This window comes from Alnus glutinosa, chromosome 13 (assembly GCF_958979055.1).
Source record: "Alnus glutinosa chromosome 13, dhAlnGlut1.1, whole genome shotgun sequence".
NCBI classification, from domain to species: Eukaryota; Viridiplantae; Streptophyta; class Magnoliopsida; order Fagales; family Betulaceae; genus Alnus; species Alnus glutinosa.
Genome location: NC_084898.1, coordinates 2568558 through 2588353, shown reverse-complemented (window position 1 = coordinate 2588353; position 19796 = coordinate 2568558).

Genomic DNA, 19796 nt, shown 5'->3' with positions numbered 1-19796 from the left:
GGAATGGCTTGAATGACGGCCTTGATTAGAGTCTCCTTACCAGCATGAGACAAGAATTTCTCCTTCCACCCATTGATGCGTTTCCAGATTCTCTCCATGATACCGTTGAACGTTGAAATTCTGGATCTACCAATCGAACTAGGCAGACCAAGGTACTTCTCATAGTGAACGGTGGAACTGACACCCAAGCTTTGGGAGATAGTGCTTCTGATATCCGCCTTGGTATTTCGGCTAAAGAAAATGCCTGTTTTCTCCCAATTTAACAGCTGTCCCTAGGCCTCCTCATACTTCCCAATCAGAACTTGAATATGGCTCCACTCCCTGAGATTTGCACGGCAGAAAAGGAGACTGTCGTCCGCGAACAACAAGTGATTAATTTTAGTACCTCCCCGAGATAAGGGAACTCCCGAGATTCTGCCCTCCTTGGCCGAGTTTTGAAGCAAAGAACTTAAAGCTTCCGCACAAAGGATGAAGAGGTAGGGGGAGAGGGGATCGCCTTGACGGATTCCTCGGGACGGGATTATAAGGCCTTGAGGCTGACCATTAATGAGAATAGAATAGGTTACAGAACGAATGCAGGACATTAGGAGAACAACCCATCTATTCGCAAAACCTAATTTTTGAAGCATACCCTCCACAAATCCCCATTCAAGCCTGTCGTAGGCTTTGCTCATATCAAGTTTAACAGCCATATAACCTTCTTTTCCTTTCAACCGGGTGTCCATAGTATGGAGAGTTTCGAAGGCCACCAAAATATTGTCTGTAATAATTCTCCCAGGTATGAAAGCACTTTGTTCCTGAGAGATTATATCGGGTAACACCTTTTTAAGACGATTAGCAATCACTTTAGCTATAAGTTTATAAATCACATTGCACAAGCTAATCGGTCGGAAGTCAGAAACCTTAGAAGGAGAGGTCGTCTTTGGGATGAGACATATGAAAGTAGAATTGATCCCTGCTTCTACCAAACTCCCATTGAGAACTTCCAGGATAGCCTTAGTCACATCCTCACCCACCACGCCCCAGGACTGCTGATAAAACCCTGCTGAAAAGCCATCCAGCCCTGGAGATTTAAAAGGGTTCATTTGGAACAAGGCACTCCTAACCTCTTCCTCCGTGAAAGGCTTTAGCAAAAATTGATTCATGTCATCAGAAACTCTACAATCCAGAGAACTAAGACACTCTTCAATGCCACAAGGATTCTGAGAAGAAAATAAATTGGAATAAAAGTCAATAAAAGATTTACTAACCTCTTTTTTCCTTCTCCAGACCCGCCCTTCAGCATCAGCAATACTGCGAATAGCGTTCATTTTCCTTCTCTGGTTTGCCCATGCATGAAAGAAATGAGTATTTCTATCCCCTGATATATACCAATGCTGTTTGGCTCTCTGTTTCCACCGCAGATCTTCACGTTCCAAAATCTCATTGATTTCTGTCTGGAGAACTTTGATTTCTTCTAGCGAACTTGAGTTAGACCTTTGCTGGATATCCCCTAAGTTGTTCCCTTTTTTTCTTCAGCAAGTCATTCATCTTTCCAAACTTACTTCCACTCCACCTCATCAGCTCCCTTTGGCAAGAAGACAAGCGGTGCTGAATCCCCAAGATGGTAACCCCTTCCCGCCTATCCTGCTTCCAAACATTCTGGATTAAGCTCTGGTACTCTGCATCTCTAATCCAGGCGGCTTCAAATTTGAACCCCCCCTTCTTGCCGAGCCTACTACCTTGATGCTCTTTAAAAGTAATCATAATGGGATTATGGTCTGAACAGATAGCCTCTAAAACAGAAACTTGAGCAAGTGGAAACAACCGGCACCACTCCCTGTCCCCCAAGGCCCGATCCAACCTCTCCTGAATGAAATAGTCACCCTCCTGATGATTGTTCCAGGTAAATTTGGGACCAACAAAACCCAAGTCGCTCAAACCACATTCCTCCAAAGCTTCCCTGAAACTCGCCATTTGAGCTTTGCATCTTGGACCCCTTCCCTCCTTTTCCCCTTGCTCCACAATTTCATTAAAGTCCTCTATACGACACCAAGGCAGGGGAGGGCAATATTTCAAAAATTTAAGCAAGGACCAAGAGTCTCTTCTTTTGTCTCGACTAGGATGGCCATAGAAGCCTGTGAGCTTCCAAAAATCGTTTCCATCATTATCTTTAACTATCGCCTGAATGTGGAAACGAGAATAATTGAAAATTTCTACATTGATAGACTTCTTCCAAAACAAGGCTAGACCCCCACTCCTTCCTACCGGGTCTACCACGAAAAGGCTGTCATAGCCAATCCTACATCTAACCTTCTCCATATAAGATTTGGAACTGATAGTCTCCATGAGGAACACAAAAGATGGGTTCTTTTCCTTCACCAAGTGGTGAAGAACTCGAACTGTCCGAGGGTTCCCAAGCCCTCGATAGTTCCAACTTAAGAGACTCATTGTGGCTGGCGGGGCTGAGAATCAGCCTCTGCCAACGCCACTTTGTTGCTCTTTGATTTCTTCTTCTCTGGTCCCTGAGCTTCCAGAACAAGAGAAACAGAATCTGCATGCATCCTCTTACCTCCCTGGACTATGAGAGAATCCCCAGAAGACTCCCTATCCCTTTTCCTCCAAGTGCGAGTCGCCACCTTCATCTTTTGCTCCATCACGTCCATTTGCATGGGAAACGAATTAGCAGGCTGGAAAGCTTGAAAAGCTTGGCCCCTTTCTATCCCTGAAGCCTTGTTCTCCTCTACATTACTACTGGGCCCAAAATGAGCCAAGCTGGACCTCTCTAAACAGGGCCTTGGAGGGCCTGGGCTCGAGAACAAATTTTCTGATATATTCTGACCGTTAAAATCACCAAATGGGCCTTCAGCTACTGTGATATTCCCCTCTTTTACTGCCCCCTGAATCTTTTCCTTCTGCTTAGTAGTTTTCGCCACGTCACCTAGCATCGTGTCCTCTGTTTCCTCCGAAACTTCTGCATTAAATGACTTGCTTCCCGCCCAGCTCTCAACCCCTTCCTTGAAATTTATTATGGTAAATGTATGATAAATTTCTGAATAAATGTGCTATTTGAAATCATTTCCTCACTTTTTAGTTTTCAATTTTTGCTTCTAGAGATTTCGCAAATTCAAAAAAAGTCCCTCCGTGAATTTTCCATCCAATATAATTTGCCTATGGACCCTTAGTGCCACATCATCATTTTTGCTAAATCACCTTAAAATAGTAACTTTTTTTTAAAAAAAAAAAAAAAAATTGTGTTTCTAATTAAAATCTAAAAAATTAATTTTAAAAAATAAAAATTGTAAAAAAAAGAAGCAAAAAACAGTTAGCCAAAGAGAACATCACCATCGTTGGCCACCTGAGTAGTGGGGACTCCCCCTTTAGAGGAGGCTCACAGTCTATGATTGGTTCACCGAAGAGGAAGACGGATAATTGTTGGTTGCGCTCGTATCTTCAATAATAAGCATGGCCATAGTTTGAAAAAATGGAGGTCGAGAATTAGGTATGGTAATAAAATGTGTTTTCATTTCCCTCGAAGCATATGTAAGCTTAGAGGGAAAACTGAAATGGGTTTTAGACTCTAGAATAATTATGATAATAGTGCAGAGGTGTTTGAAGAAATGACGCAAATAAAAAACAGAGGATAAAAAGTTGAGTTGTGTAATGATTCACCCACAACGATATAATATTGTTTACTTTTGGCTCCAGTGAATCAAACTTTTAAAGAGGTTATTGTTACGGACCTCCGTAATGGGGGATGGATGATGGTAATTTGGATGGGGGATGCGTGTGATAGTAAGGTATTCAAGGTACCTTAAGCCTCCTAAGGTTAGGGTTATTCGAGAAACCCTTAAAACTCCTAAACAACCACAAGAGTTGAATAATATTTTTCTGCTTGCCTTTATTTATGCTTCAATATCCCTATTTATAGGGTTACAAAACCGAATAACGGAAACAATAAATAAATAAATATTACAAACCCTAAATAATAAATATTAATTTTAAAGGGGGACAAATCCCTTATTTTTCCTATTGGAGATATTGTTTTATGAGCAAGACTCATTATTTTCTTAATAATAATAATAATCTATTATTCTTTCCAAGAGACAATACGACCATTACCTTATTTAAAAACCTAACCTAATTATTCTCTTAAAGAGGGGCATAAATATACTTCCTATAATACCATTATCACATACTCTAGGTACGTAATAGTTATCCATCTTAGTACTATTATCTTAGAAGTACGCTTAACTGCGAAGTTCTGATAAGTAAATATGTAATGATATTTTACCTTAATTAAAAGAATCAGGAATGTGCCAAAACCGCTATACAGTTTTTCAGTAAGTGAATGTTTGACAGATTGAACCCATAATCTTCATTTTAAGTAAAGAGAGGCTATGTTATAGTTAATATTACATTTCACAAATCTTAGTAACGTAAATATTTTTTTATGATGAATATGTTATTTGGTAATTTAAAAATTTTAAATAACGTGTGTGTATATATATATATATATATATTGTTAAATTCAACAAAATAAATTTTTTAAATAACTTTTATCAAAGTTTGGTGCCATCTTTGCGAGTTAATATTGTTTCGTAAACTTTAAAAGGTTGGATCAAGTGCTGAAAGTTTTGGATTTGGTGGCATTCCTATAAGATTTAAGATTTGAATCTCTTTGAATGTAAACAATTATTTGGGATCACATCCATAGTAAAGCCGAGTCTTATCATATCCGTGTCGGGGTGCCTTACATTGTTCTTAGGTTTACCCTTTAAAAATTGGTACACAAAGTTATCCTGCCTTCAGAAATTTTTTATTATAATAATAATAATAAATTTGGTAGATAGAATCCTAGCCTATTAAAGAGAGATCTGGCTTCAGTACTGTAGTTTCAACTACAGAACATCTGTTGTAAAAAAAATTTACGGTCCAAATTTAATAACTTCGTTTTAACTCAAACAGTGTGTTTTTTTAACCAAACGTCGTCGAAATAATATGTTTTTTTAGTTTTTTTTATTTTTTATTTTATTTTATTTTATTTTTAACGCCGTTTAAGGAGGAAACACACGTGTTTTTTCTTTTTGAAGCAGACGTCTCTTTTTTTTTTTTTTTTTTTTTTACAGGAAAGCTTCCTCCGCTGTTGTTTGGAAGAGAGATCGAGAGCATCCAGGCCTTTTACTTCTCTTAGAGTATTCAAAATAAGACCTGAAAGAAAATTACTTGCCATGGATAATTCCTCCAAGCTCTTATAGTTTCTGATTGATCTGCGAATATATTACCAGACAAACAGTTGTCAGAGAGGTCAATGGTAACAACACCTTCCAGAACAATATCTAGAGGTAGAGGTCCACTTAGATTCAAAACAATGGTCAAACTAGGAGGACTTAGAATTTCTTTGGAAATGCTCCCACCAAGCTGTTGTTGGATAAGTCCATGGAAAGAAGACTCTTGAAGTTCCCAAAAGTAGTGGGTATTTTACCCACCAAGCTGTTTCCTCCCAACTTCAAGATTTAGCTTCGTCAAGTGGCTAAACTCTTCTGGAACCTATATCTTGTGTCTGTAATCAAGTCGAGGATTTGGAGGTAGCCCACCTTCTATGCCGTTGGATCTCATGTTCAGTACTCTCAAACGGAAAAGATTGTTGATTTGATGAGGATGCTTTCCAATAAGTTAGTTATTTTAATTTGGAGTTCGAGGGAACGGATCGACTCGATCGAGGAAGGAGAGATGTCTGCTTCAAAAAGAAGGAAAAGAGACGTCTGTAACTCCTTAAACGGCGTAAGAAAACGAAAACTAAGAAACGTCTTAAAAGACCCAGTTAAATTTGGACCGTATATTTATTCTACATCAGATGTGCTGTAGTTTAAATTACAGCACTGAAGCCGGATCCATTAATGAGAAGGCAGCACTCTTTACCCTCACCCTCAGTTGCACATTATATCTCCATAAAGCTTTTTAGGTCTCCTCGGCCGATTATTATAGGGATGACTAATCAAGGTTCATGAATAATTGATCATTATTATTTAATTACCTCCTCCTCCAACTCCTTTTTTTTTTTAAATAATAATAATTGAAATATGGGTTATATTATGTGATGTCTGTCATTAAAATTATGCAAAAATTTTCATTTGTCTCTTATTGGCAATTAAGCTATATTAATAAATTAAATTATCTTCAATATCTGTGACCCACATAACTTTGATATATTATATATGTTGAATGTCACCCGCCTATTCGTTCCGACAAACAACGTTAAATTGTTAGTACAGTTTTTAATATGGTGTGAACACAACGCTTCTTTCTAGGTTCTTCACTAGTTCCCAAGAATCCTACAAAACCAACAAACCTATGAGACCTTTTCAGGGATTTCATTTCGATGTCTAAGTTAGCTTTTAAGAAAAATAGTCAGCTTAATCCAAAAAATTACGTCTGTCCTTATACCTAGATACGAGCCTATTTATAGGCTACGTGATGAGTACCCTTACTGCTAGGGTTTCGTCTTCTTTTGCATGGGAGTGCCGTTAGAGTCTGACTTAGACTTAGGCTCCTCTTCTCTCCAATCTTAGGATTTTTCCCTTATAAACCTTCAGGTGAGATTTTTGGCGGCAAATTCGGGATTTATCTTTAATACCGGATTTCTTGGGATTGAGTGCGCTCCTCCAAAATTCGGGTTGCGACTCCTTTAATTGTCCCAGGCCTTGGCTGGCTGTCTTCGTGTCTACCTCTTGGGATAAGATTTTTTCGGGAGTTTTGCTGTCTTATCTGCTTAATTTCTATCTCTCGTTTCCAAGGGGTAGCTCAATCGACTGTAGACCACACCTCATGAAGCGAAGGTCACTAATTCGAATTCTCCTTCTCTCCTCTTGTGTGGACATGTCAAAAAAAAAAAAAAAAAAAAACTTTATCTCTCAAGATAGGACTATCCCTAGAGTTCTGCTGTCAATCTTCTTGGGCAAGTATTGACCTGAAGGCCCATGATTCTGAAAATGGTATGATTTGAGTGAGATTATTCCCAACATATGCTTATAAGTATGTAACAAAAATAAAATACAAAAAACAAAAAATACAAAAAAAAAAAAAAAAAAAGAAAAGAAAAAAAGAAAAGAAAAAGAGATTGGTCAAACAATGCGCTCAAGGCATCCAAAGGCCTCACCCAACTACAAAGTTTTGAATGACTTTTTTTTCTGAGCACGTTTAAAATGACGTTGGAAGCACTTTGGCCCTCCCCAACTCCGAAGTAAACTATGAGATTCAAGCATGAACTAGGATCCCTGCAACTTTTTCTTCTTTGTCATATTGAACCGTCAGAAAAGATGTCACTGTTTGAAGTGGTGTGCAATTCTTAAGTGCTTGTTTGGTAACTACGTTCATTTTTTTTTTTTTAAATCAACTTTAAAACATTTTATTTTTTATATCATATCAATAATATTTTAACAATTTTTTCACTTTTTATTTAGGGTTGGCAAAACAGGTCACCCGACACGACCTGTTAAGACTCACGACCCGTTTAAGCTAGACTCAAACACGACCCGTTTATGTTAATGAGTCAGGGCTCCAGACACGACACGAAACACGATAATTTCATGGGTCACCAACACGACCCGTGAAACCTGTTTAACATAATGGGTCTAATCGGGTCGACACGACCCGTTTAACATTTTAGCTTAAAAGTACCTTTTTTTCTTTTATATATATATATATATATATATATATATATATATATATATATTATTTTTTTGGGGGGGTTTTTTGTGGGTATTTAAATGAAATAATAATAATTTTAGCAATTAATCTCTAAACTCCTACTCCTAGTAGGCTAGCACCAAATCAATTAATATGCTTAATTGTCTAATCAAATAACAAAAAAAAAAAAAAACACTACATTATCATTACAAATTTACAAATACAAAAAACTACATCATAATTGTCCACTCTTAAGTCTTGATTCCTTGAATGACCTACATATGCTCATTGTCTATCAGATTGGGTCTAACGCAGGTTAGTTTGACATACCCATCTTTGTCATTCACCTCCAATACCTAAAGGAAAAAAACAGAATAATTACATTGAGAGGTGAAAAAGTTAAAATGTCTACTAACATCATTCACTTTTTACAATTCAATATCGATCTAACAGATTGTACCATTTTGCCTCACATGCTAAAACACAAATAATAACATAAGAACAAAAGAAAGAATAGGGATTTCACAGGAACTGCTACTATCCAATGTCAAAATATCATCTTTTTTCATTATCCAACTTCATTGAAGTTTGTTCTATATCAAAAGATAAAAAAAATTAATATGTAAATAACTTATATTACCTTGCTCTCCATATAACCAATCTCTAGTGCAAACCAATGCCTCAACAATATCAGGCTTGAGTGAACTCCTATACTGATCAATTACACATTCACCAATACTAAAAGTGGATTCTGAAGTAATAGTAGAAACAAGAATACTCAAAACATCACGAGCCATGGTTACTTCAGGATAACGAAATTCATTTCCTTTCCAAAATGAAAGGATGTCAAATGTCGTATTCTTCTCCAAATACTTGAATTCATCTAATGCTCCGTTTGTTTCGGCGTAAAATGATTTCTGGAAAATGATTTCGGTATTTTCCGGTGTTTGGTAGGGGCGAAAATAATAGTCAACCGGAAAATGATTTCTGTTTGACCAAAAATGCTTAGTAAATTTTGGAAAATGATTTACGCTTTTTAAAAGCGTAAATCATTTTCCGAAGACGTCTAACGCGGTCGATTTATTTTAAACAACGCAGTCGATCTTCACGTTTAAGCAGCCGACCATCATCGAAATCTTGCCCGTATCGAATTCCGACAACATCCGGATAATGTCGTCGGAATCTGGCGACGGAATCCGGCCACCTTCGCCGGAATCCGGTCAGCCCAGATTCCGGCAACCAATCTGGCCGGAATCTGGCAATCTGGCCGGATCTGGGCAGACCGGCCGGATTCCGGCGATCTGGCCGGATCTGGGCAGACCAGCCGGATTCCGGAGATCTGGCCAGATCGCCGGGATCCGGCCGGCCTCTCTGGCCAGAGCCGGCCGGGAACTGGCCAAGGCCGGCCGGGATCCGGCAAGAGCCGGCCGGCTCTCTGGCCAGATCGCCGGGATCCGGTCGGTCTGGCCAGATCGCCGGGATCCGGCCGGTCTGGCCAGAGAGCCGGCCTGCTCTGATCCCAGCCGGCTCTGGCCAGTTCTCGGCCGGGTCTGGCCAGAGAGGCCGGATTCTGGCCGGATCTGGCCAGATCCGGCCTCTCTGGCCGGAAACCGGCGGGATGGTTGGAATCCGGCCATCCCAGATTCCGACAAAACTGTCCGGATTCCGGCCATTATCTTGAATTCTGACTGTATTAACCGCAATCAAGTAAAAATCGTCAGAATCTTGTCGGTCAGTGACGGAATCTCGTTATCGATGATTTTTATATTATTTTATATTAATATTTATATGTTTTGAATAAAAATTAATTTTTATAGGTTAATATGTTTGAATGAAAATATAAAAAATATTTGTAATTTTCTGTACGCGCCAAACACCGAAAAATGCTTTCGACGAAAAATATTTTCCAGAAAAATGACTTCCCTGAAACCATTTTACAACGGAAACCATTTTACGTCGAAACAAACGGAGCATAAATAAAGTTTCAATTGAGTCTTTTGTGCATCAGGATTGACTCCATCAAATATTAGAAAATCCTACATAAAAAGAGATAAAATAAACGTAAAATTAGTAAGTGGTTATGCGTATGTATATTAAGTTACTACTTACTAACAACCTAAGAATTTAAGAAACTTGTGATATTATTTACCTTTTCTCAATCTGGACCTTCTTGGGGCTGAACAACTGTGGAGCTTGAAGTTGTAGGAGCACTATACTCCATAAAAAGTTTGGTTAGCATTTTCGTCACATTCTCATACTCTTGAGATTCAGCTCCATAAATCTTCGTATAGTAATACTTTACAAGGTGTAGCTTGTAACAAGGATTTAAGACAACTGTAATGGCCAACACTAAACTAAATTCTGACCAATATTTCTCAAATTTAGAGATCATTTGACTTGCCATTAATCTTTTATATCCATCTTCATTCACAAGCTCTTGCTTCAAATTTACATAAATCAATGCTACCACGGGAAAGTATAGATTGGCTGTGGGATATTTGGTACTAGAAAAAGCACATGTAGCACTATAAAAGCATCCCAAGAAACTACTGATATCAATCACCTTTTCCCATTCAAGTGCATTAGGACAAAATGTATAATTTTTATCAGTCATCTCCAAATAAGCAAAAGCACGCCTATAATGAATTGCACTTTTAAGTATAAGATATGTCGAATTCCATCTAGTTGGCACATTTTGTTTTAATCCCTTGTTACTATCCAATAGCATTTGATTGACAGCTTAAAGAAAACTTTGTTTTCTCATTTGTGATCCTCTAAAATATTTAACACTATCTTGAACCTTTTGGATAGCATCAGTGATCTCTTTCAATCCCTCTTGCACAATCAAATTAAGAATATGGGCACAACAACGCATATGAAACAAATCACCATCACAAGGAAGAGCTTTCTTCATGTTTAATTTTGGTTTGAGATTCACAACACACAAATCAATCGTAGAAGCATTATCTAATGTTATAGAGAAAACCTTTTTATCAATCCCCCACTCTTCTAGCAAACTACATATATTTTCAGCCAAAGATGCACCATTATGTGGTGGAGACATAAATGAAAAACTTAACACCCTTTTAGATAATATCTAAATCTTGTCAATAAAATAAGCAGTGAGGCAAATATACCCATCGGATTTCAAAAAAATCCACAAATCTGATGTCAAACTAATCCTCCTAAGATAAACATTTAACAAAGACTTAACATTTTGTTTCTCCAACATATGCATCTTAATCAAATCAGCCTTAGTAGTATTTCTACTAATTAATGGTACATTACTACGCAAGTATCTATGCACTTCTCTAATAGCATCATATTCAACATATGAAAAAGGCAAGTCATGCTTAATAATTGTACCAACCAACAATTCTCTATATCTTTTAAGACAAAATTTTGAGGCACTTACTGACAAAGATCCTTGATCTCTAGATAGGAGCATTTGCTGAATATCTTGATCAGTTTTCCCCCCACAAACCTTCATATGCTTCTGTAGATTTCTAGTTCCATGTGAACTGTTAACTATATACTTACGATCACAAAACTTGCATTGTGCCCATATCCTTTTGTCATTAGGATCTGTAGAAGGGACTTCATCAAAATGGGTCCAAACAGTTGAGGTCTTCCTTTGCTTCTTTTGAACATTTTTTGTCGTCATCTGATTCATATGAATAGAAGGATCCTCCCTTGTATCTATTTCAACCACATCATCATCGAATACAACTGAATATTCGTTAATAACCTACACACATAATCATTAGTAAATTAGAATGAAGAAAAAAAAAACCTTTTTAACCAAACTGAGATTAACATATATGTAATACATGAAGAAATGCATGTCACTTTTAGATGACCTACTCAGTTTTAGATTACAGCTTCCAAAACAAGGTGTACTTAATTACAAGACACAATTGAAACAAGAATCCCAAAGTCAAAATATTGGATCTACAGGGGTAACAAGAATTACTAGGACAACAAGAATTGAGAAAAAAAAATATAGCTCAACAAATTACTCTTGAAACTAGATCCAACCAGAAGGAAAAGATATCTTCTTATAGATTCCACTACAACCTAGGAATAGGTACACTATTTGTCCAACATACCAACTTTCCGGATATGTGCCCAGCCAAGGTCTCAAATCAATGAGAGGACTTCTTTCCTAGTTCAGCATTGGTTTTCAATAAAACTCATTCTATATGTTCCTCCAACAATCAGACATTTCTTTTGTAAATGCTAGCAAAACACTGCTTGATCATGAAGACATGATCATTTACAATAATTAGAAACGTTCATATTAATTCTTATATATTTATAATAAATAATGGGACATAATTGTTGGACAAATCACGAACATAATTTCATAAAAAAAGAAAGAGAGAAAAAAAAAAAAAAAAAAAAGCAGCCAATCACACAAAATTGTTTATGTATATAAGTTTGAGAACAAATTAGACCGCAATCAACGTGTAACACCCCGTATTTTAAGATATTGAATAAAATATATTTAAATATGATTTAAGACCTAATAATAAGGCAAAAGAATAAATAATTAATAAGTTTTTATAGTTTTAGTTTAATAAAAGTTCAAACGGACTTTAAACTTTGAAATTATGAAAATAAGGTCAAACGAACTCTGTTTTTGTCGATTCAAAAGCCAGAACGCTTGTCTCGAAGTCTTCTAGCTACGCTCCGAATTTCATAATTTTTGGACTCCATTTAGTACCCAAAAACATCCGCGAAAAATTATACCTTTGAATAGGATGAAAATTCAGTTATATAATTAATGGGCCCATTGTTTTGAATTCAGCCCAGCCCACATCCATTTTAATTCTCCACCTTAAAGAACCAGCCCAGCTTGAACTTAGTTAGAATTATGTTAAAACCTAAATGCTAGTTTGTTAGAGATGGTTGCTGGTTATAGATATTTTAGGAAGGAATCTTGAAGACTTTTGAGTCTTTCATGATTTCATCTAGCCAACGCAACACCCATCCGTTGTAACTCTACCCGTTGATTTCTGAACACCTGGTTGCATCTAAGCCATTGGTAATTCTACAAATAGATGCACCTGTCACTCTCTTTGCAAACCAAAAGGCTCTCTCAAACTTCTGAAGCTTTTCCTCATCTCCTTCTTCTTTCTTCTCTGTTCTCCTTCTTTCCCGTTCTTCCCTTTACTCTCTCTCTTGCCGAGAGACACAGGGAGTCTGAATGAGAGAGTGAGAGACCGTGAGATGGAGAGAAGAAATTGAGTAGGAGACCCATAAACCGACCCTCCCTTCTCTTTCAGCCACTGCTTAACCAAAATAAGAATAGAAAATCTGTAGCATCACTTCTTTTAAAAGCTGCAGAAATTCCTTCAAACTTCATCTGTTCTTGTAGGCAAACCAGAAACTCTCTCTCACTCACTGTGTCTCTCACGGTCAGAAGCTCAACTAAAAAGAATAGAACAAAGGAGATAAATGGTAAACTCTCCAATAGTCCTCTCTCTCGCTACTCTTTCTCTTCCTTTTTTTTTTTTTTTTTTTTTTTTTTTTTTTTTTTTTGATACAATTCAGTAAGAACTTCATTAATAAAAAATTGATCCCAAAATACAAAGTTTTTCAGGATCTAGGGACTCTCTGATCCCTAGTAACAACATCAATAATACAAGCAGAAAATTGATCAAACCAAGAATCATTACAAAGAGAAGCAGCTGCTGTTTTAGCAAGGATATGAGCTGCTTCATTACAAGTTCTCGCCACATGAACAAAAGAATAGGAATTTAAGTGTACAGCTTCCTGCTTGATTCCTTCTATCAAATGCCCACTTCGAGAAAGATAAGGGGGGGGGGGGGGGAGAGAGTTTACATCCTTTATTACCTTCAAAGCATCACCTTCAAGTATCACATTCAAAAATCCAGCTTGAGTGCAGAAAATAACAGCTTGAGAAGCTGCCATAAGTTCTACATTATAGGCATCAGTTAGAACTGAAATAGAAAGACGTTTGGCTCCCTTTAAATTACCCAAAAAATCCCTAGCAACCAATCCCACCCCAACATAACCAGCACTACTATTGATGGCTGCGTCAAAGTTAACCTTAATGGTTCCTTCTGAAGGAGGCTTCCAACATGACAGAACAAGAACATTCTCATGCATAGACTTGGGCTTCTTTTCATCACCTTTAAGACACCTGTTGAAATCATCAATTAATCTGACAGCATCTGCATAACTCTTATTTGGATGTACAGAGATGCCTTCAAAAATCATAGCATTTCTCGTCATCCATATCTTCTTAGCAATAGCAGCAAATAGAGCCATCTCAAACCTGTCAAAGCGATTTAAACCTTGCTGAAAAATATCCAGAAAAAATTGTTCAACAAAAGCACATTTATGAAAAATAGAATGATCAGCATTCCACACATCTTTTGCAGCTGGACAAAACCAGAGTGCATGGGCTATGGATTTCTCCTCTAAATTACACCAGGGACATCTTTCATCATTAATCACTCTCCGTTTGAGAAGATTCAATCTAGTAGGAAGGATGTCATTACACGCACGCCACATAAACACCCTAACAGAATTTGGGATTGGAAGGTTCCAAAGAGAACTCCAAACAGCAGAGACCTTTTCAGTCTTTGATGATTGACCTCTGTCCCTTTCCATGATTTCCAAACCTAAATAGTAAGCACTTCTAACAGAAAAAATTCCGTTATTAGTACCTAACCAAATAAGGCGATCCGGAGGTAGGTTAGGGCTCAGAGGAATCGATGTTATCACCCTAGCTTCTTCGGGATTGAAAGTGGCCTGAATCAAAGGCACATTCCACCACTTTGAATCCTTATCAATAAGTGCTTCCACTCAGCTACTTACAAGCTGCGGCACTGGGATGGATTGGACTAAATAAGAAATGGGTGTGGGGATCCATCTATCACCCCAAATTTTAACAGTAGCACCATTTCCAATTCTCCAAACAAGACCATGTTTCAAAAGATTTCGAGCTACAAAAATACTTCTCTAGGCATATGAAGGACGTTTCCCTAGGGATGCAAAAAGAGGAATTAGGAAAATATTTAGCCTTTAGGATGCTACCCAATAGGGAAGAAGGATTTTGACAAAGCCTCCAACCCTGCTTAGCTAAAAGAGCCTTATTGAAACAATTTAGGTCTCTAAAACCCATACCTCCAATCCTTTTAGACCTACTCATCTTTTCCCAAGACATCCAATGAATCCCTGTTGAATTAGACATAAATTTCCACCAAAATTGCTATCATTTTGTTAAGATCCTTACAAAGAGTGGTTGGCAACAAGAAAATACTCATACAATAAGTGGGGATCGCCTGAACTACTGCCTTCAACAAGATTTCTTTACCAGCTTGTGTAAGAAACTTAAACTTCCAATTTGCAAGTTTTTTCCCTACTTTCTCCTTAATGCTGTTGAAAGCTTGCATCTTAGACCTTCCAACCAAGGCAGGTAAACCCAAATAAGAATCAAAACGACTAGACTCAGTCAGGCCCGAGAGTTTTAAAATCTCATCTCTTATCTCTTTACTAGTATTTCTACTAAAAAAGATAGAAGTTTTCATCAAATTAACCTTCTGACCAGACCCAGCTTCATAAATCCCAAAAATCCTCAAAACTCTCCTCCATTCCACCAAATTAGCTTTACAGAAGATCATACTATCATCGGCAAAAAAGAGATGACTAATTCTAGGACCTTTAGGAGAGGTAGGAACACCAGAAATAACACCCTTCCTTTCAGCCTGAAAAAGTAAAGAACTTAACACTTCCACACAAATCAAAAACAAGTAAGGCGACATAGGATCACCCTGACGAAGCCCTCTAGAAGGTTGAAAAAATTCTCCTGGGTTGCCATTCACAATAATAGCATACTAGACAGAGGTCACACAGGCCATTATAAGCCTAACCCACTTAGTATCAAATCCCATTTTCAACATCACAGCCTCTAAAAAACTCCACTCTACCCGATCGTATGCTTTAGACATATCCAATTAAAATCCCATGAAACCAGTCTTACTCCACATACGTGTTTGCATAGAATGCATAGTCTCGTATGCAGCTAAAACATTATCAGAAATTAATCTACCTGGGATGATAGCACTTTGAGAAGAAGAGATAATATAAGGCATCACAGATTTAAGCCTATTAGCCAAAACCTTTGATAGAATTTTATAAATGACATTGCAAAGACTAATAGGTCTAAAATTAGTAACATTTACAGGAGAAGGAGTATTAGGAATAAGAGCCATATAAGTCCTGTAAATGGTAAAATCAAGAGTACCAGAATTAAAAAATTGCAAAATAGCTGCACTGAACTCTTTTTGAACAACAGTCCAGTTCTGCTGAAAAAAAACAGCTGGGAAACCATCTGGTCCAGGAGCTTTAAGATGGGCCATTTGACTCAAAGCTTTGGAGATTTCTTCCAGACTCAGATCAGCCATCAAACTCTCATTCATCTGGGGAGAGACCTTTCTTTCAATAGCTTCCACACATTGTTCAATCTCCAAATTAGCTCCAACCGTAAAAAGATCCTTAAAATAAACATTGAAAGCTTCCTCAATCTCATCTTGGGTAGAACAGCTTCTGCCATCCTTATCCATGATTTTAGAGATTTGCTTCTTTCGATTTTTATGATTTGCACAAGAATGAAAAAACTTCGTATTACGGTCTCCAGACTTAAGCCAATCCTCCCTCGCCCTTTGCTTCCATTTAAGTTCCTCCTGCTCCAACAGAGAATAAAGCTCAAATTGCAAATTGTTCTCCTCCTCAACATTAACCTCAGCCTCTGCCATTTGTAAAAAATGTATCTTCTGAGAAACCTCTCTAATTTTGCTTTCCACATGGTTATCCTCTTTTCTCACCCACTGTTGCAAGTATTTTTGACATTTCTTTAATCCACCCTGCACCTTGCACCATTGACTCCCCTGCTGAGGTCTATCCCGCCACTCTTTCTTCTTTGTCTTGTTTTTAGTTAGTACTCTCTTATAAAGGAAAAGCAAGAAACAAAAGAAAAGGATAAGACAACAAGAAAAAGTGTGTGTGTTCGGTGGGTACAAAAAGAAAAGGAAAAAGAAGGAAGGAAAAAGATAAAAGCAAGAACTTTCTAGAAATTATAAAAGAAAAAAAGTAATGAAATAAAGAGACTCTTCAAATACCTCAAAATACCATTTTGAGATATTTGGTGAGACTTTGATTTATTTTATAAATTTTTAATTTATAAGTTTTGTTTTAATGTTTTGTGATTTTACAGTTTTTATTATTTTATGTATCTAACGATTTAGGTTGTGTTTTAATAGGATATTTCAAGTGGCGTATTTAATTAATAAATACATTGTTATAATGCCGTATAAAAAGTCACTATTTTACAAAAGCGCCGTTACGCCGCCCAAATATTTTAAAGTATTTTAGGCGTTATTAAATACTAATGCCGTTATTCTGCCCGGATTTTATAAGAATAAAATAAGGTTGTTATGTTTATTTGATATAAAAATAAATATATATGGTTTTTAATGTTAAAACTTTTATAATGCGATTTTAATTAAAAGGGGTATTTTGATCATTATTTATAAATGCTGTTATAATGCCCACATGACATATGTGGCATTATAATTAATCAATTTTATATGCCATTATAATGTCCAAATGACATTATATTAATTAAAGATAAAAAATGGAAAAAGAAATATTATGCTTAAGGATCTTAATAAATGCCATAGTAAATTCTGCATAAAAAATTAGCAATAAAATGTAATTGGACCAATTTTATATGTCGTAGTAATGTTCAAACGAAAATAAGAGGTAATATTTAAATAGGAAATTATATTAAGAATTAAATGTCAGAAATTAGAATAGGATTAAAATGCATTTTTAGTGAATTATACTAATTCACTATTTGCTTGTATTATATATGTATATATTGCAGTGATTATATTTGTGAACGCTTTCCTGAAGCCAGAAGAATTACAGTGAGTATTTCTTACTCACTGGGAATGATATGTGTGATGGTTTTTGATTATGTGTTGAAGTCTGCTTTATTTAATTGTATGCATATGGTTTGGCATTTGATATGTTTAACATGCTCTGGTTGGAATTATGTATATGATGTTGTTTACACGATCATATTATGAGTTATGAATGGGTTAATAAAAAGACTGGAGGTTTAGGTACCAAGGCGTCAGTGAATTGAGGAGACCAACGGATGAACTGAGGTTTACGTACCAATGCGTCAAGCAATTGACTAGATCAACGGATAAACAGAAAGTTTAGGTACCAAGGCATCAATACACTGATAAGACCGACGGATAAACCAAAAGTTCAAGGATTAATAATAAAGCTCGTGAGCATAGGCCACCAGTGGGAGCATAGGCCCCCTGAGAGATTTAATGAAGCATAGGCTTCCATTAATAAGCATTGAGCATAGACTCATAATGAAAAAAACATAGGCTTCAATCTAACGGAGCATAGGCTCATAATAAGTAAAGCATAGGCTTCAAATGAATGGAATATAGGTTCTCATTAAGGTTAATGCAACAAGGATATAAGGTTGTGCATGTATTTATATAACTGTCATCATTTGATTGCTTAGAGTACTTTTAAATAATGCAGTATTTCACTGTGGTCAAGTACTGTTGACTCATTTGACCACAGCATGAGATTATGGTGATAACTGCAATCTCATACGAGTTTTTGCAGGGTGGATCGAAGGTCAAGACTATTGGAATAATTATTTTAATATGCAATATTTGTTATGTTGGAGAAGACAGTAATTATGTATTTATTAAGTGCCGCTTGTGGCACATATGTTATTATTTTAGATGTAATTATTATATCAGAACAAAAGGTTGTTATTTTTATATATTGAGGTTATTCAGTCAGCTCTGACGTGTCATTGTTAAAGAAAAATTATATTCCGCTGCTAATTTATAACTCTGATGAGTTAGTAATGTCACGTGGAAATCGAAAAATTTTCACGTACACTTTTTGTAAAAGCGGGGCGTTACACAACATTACAAATATTAATGAATTTGCTAGAAATCATTGATGCAGTAAAGTAGAGGTAGAATTAGACGCACCAAAATCAGTAAGATCCAAAAAAAAAAAAAAAAAAAAAAATAGAGATGCTTGAATCAAGCTTGATCATGAAGACATGAGCATTTACAAGAGAGATTAATATTTACAAATAATCAAATAATCAAATCATTTCATGTCAAAATGCTGTAAAAAATTAAAAATGGGAATCAAGTTAATCAACTATTTACTATTAACATACCGGATGCCACATGGCCATTCGGCACAATAGGAAGAGACCAAGAGAGAGAGAGAGAGCGGCAGAGAGACGGGGAGAGGCTGGAGAGTGGAGAGCGTTGGTAGTCGGCACTCGGCAGTCGGCGGAGAGCAGAGACTAGAGAGACTGAGAGAGAGAGCGTCGACTCGGTCACTCTAGTGGGAGCTGAAGAAGAAGAAGAGAAGGGCGGCAGCTGAAGGAAAAAGGGAAATTTTGGGAAAAAGTTAGGGTTTTCACTTTTCAGTTTTAATTCTTTTGATTTTTGAAGTTTGAATTGTTGTGTTTTCAAATTTAAGCTAAATAGAGTTAATTCGGTAATTCTTAATTTCTATTTCCTCCCTTTTTTTATTAAAAAAAAAAGAAGAGAAGAGTTAATCGTATCTGGCGGGTGACCTGCCACCTGACCCGCCAGATTGATTTAAACGGGTCATAAACGGGTTAACCTGTTTATGACCCAAACTCGTTTAAGGTATACCCAAACCCGCTAATTTCGTGTTCGTGTTTGTGTCGGATTATCGGGTCGTGTCAAAATTGACAGCCTTACTTTTTATATCATATCAATTACTTTTTAGCAAATATTTTTTTTTTTTATTTTTTTTTTCTGCTTTATATCATATTAATATACTATTAAAAAGAAATTCTCCTAAAAAAACCTTTAATTTACCAAATACACCCTAAACAGTCGTACATGTTGATTCTGGCTACCGAATGAAGATCTAAATCTAATTAAAAAAAATAAGATATCATATTTATTAGTAATAATGTCATTAGAAATATACGAAATTCCTGGAAGTCGACTCTCTCACACAATAATTGTATCAATATATAAATCTCATGAAATGATGTT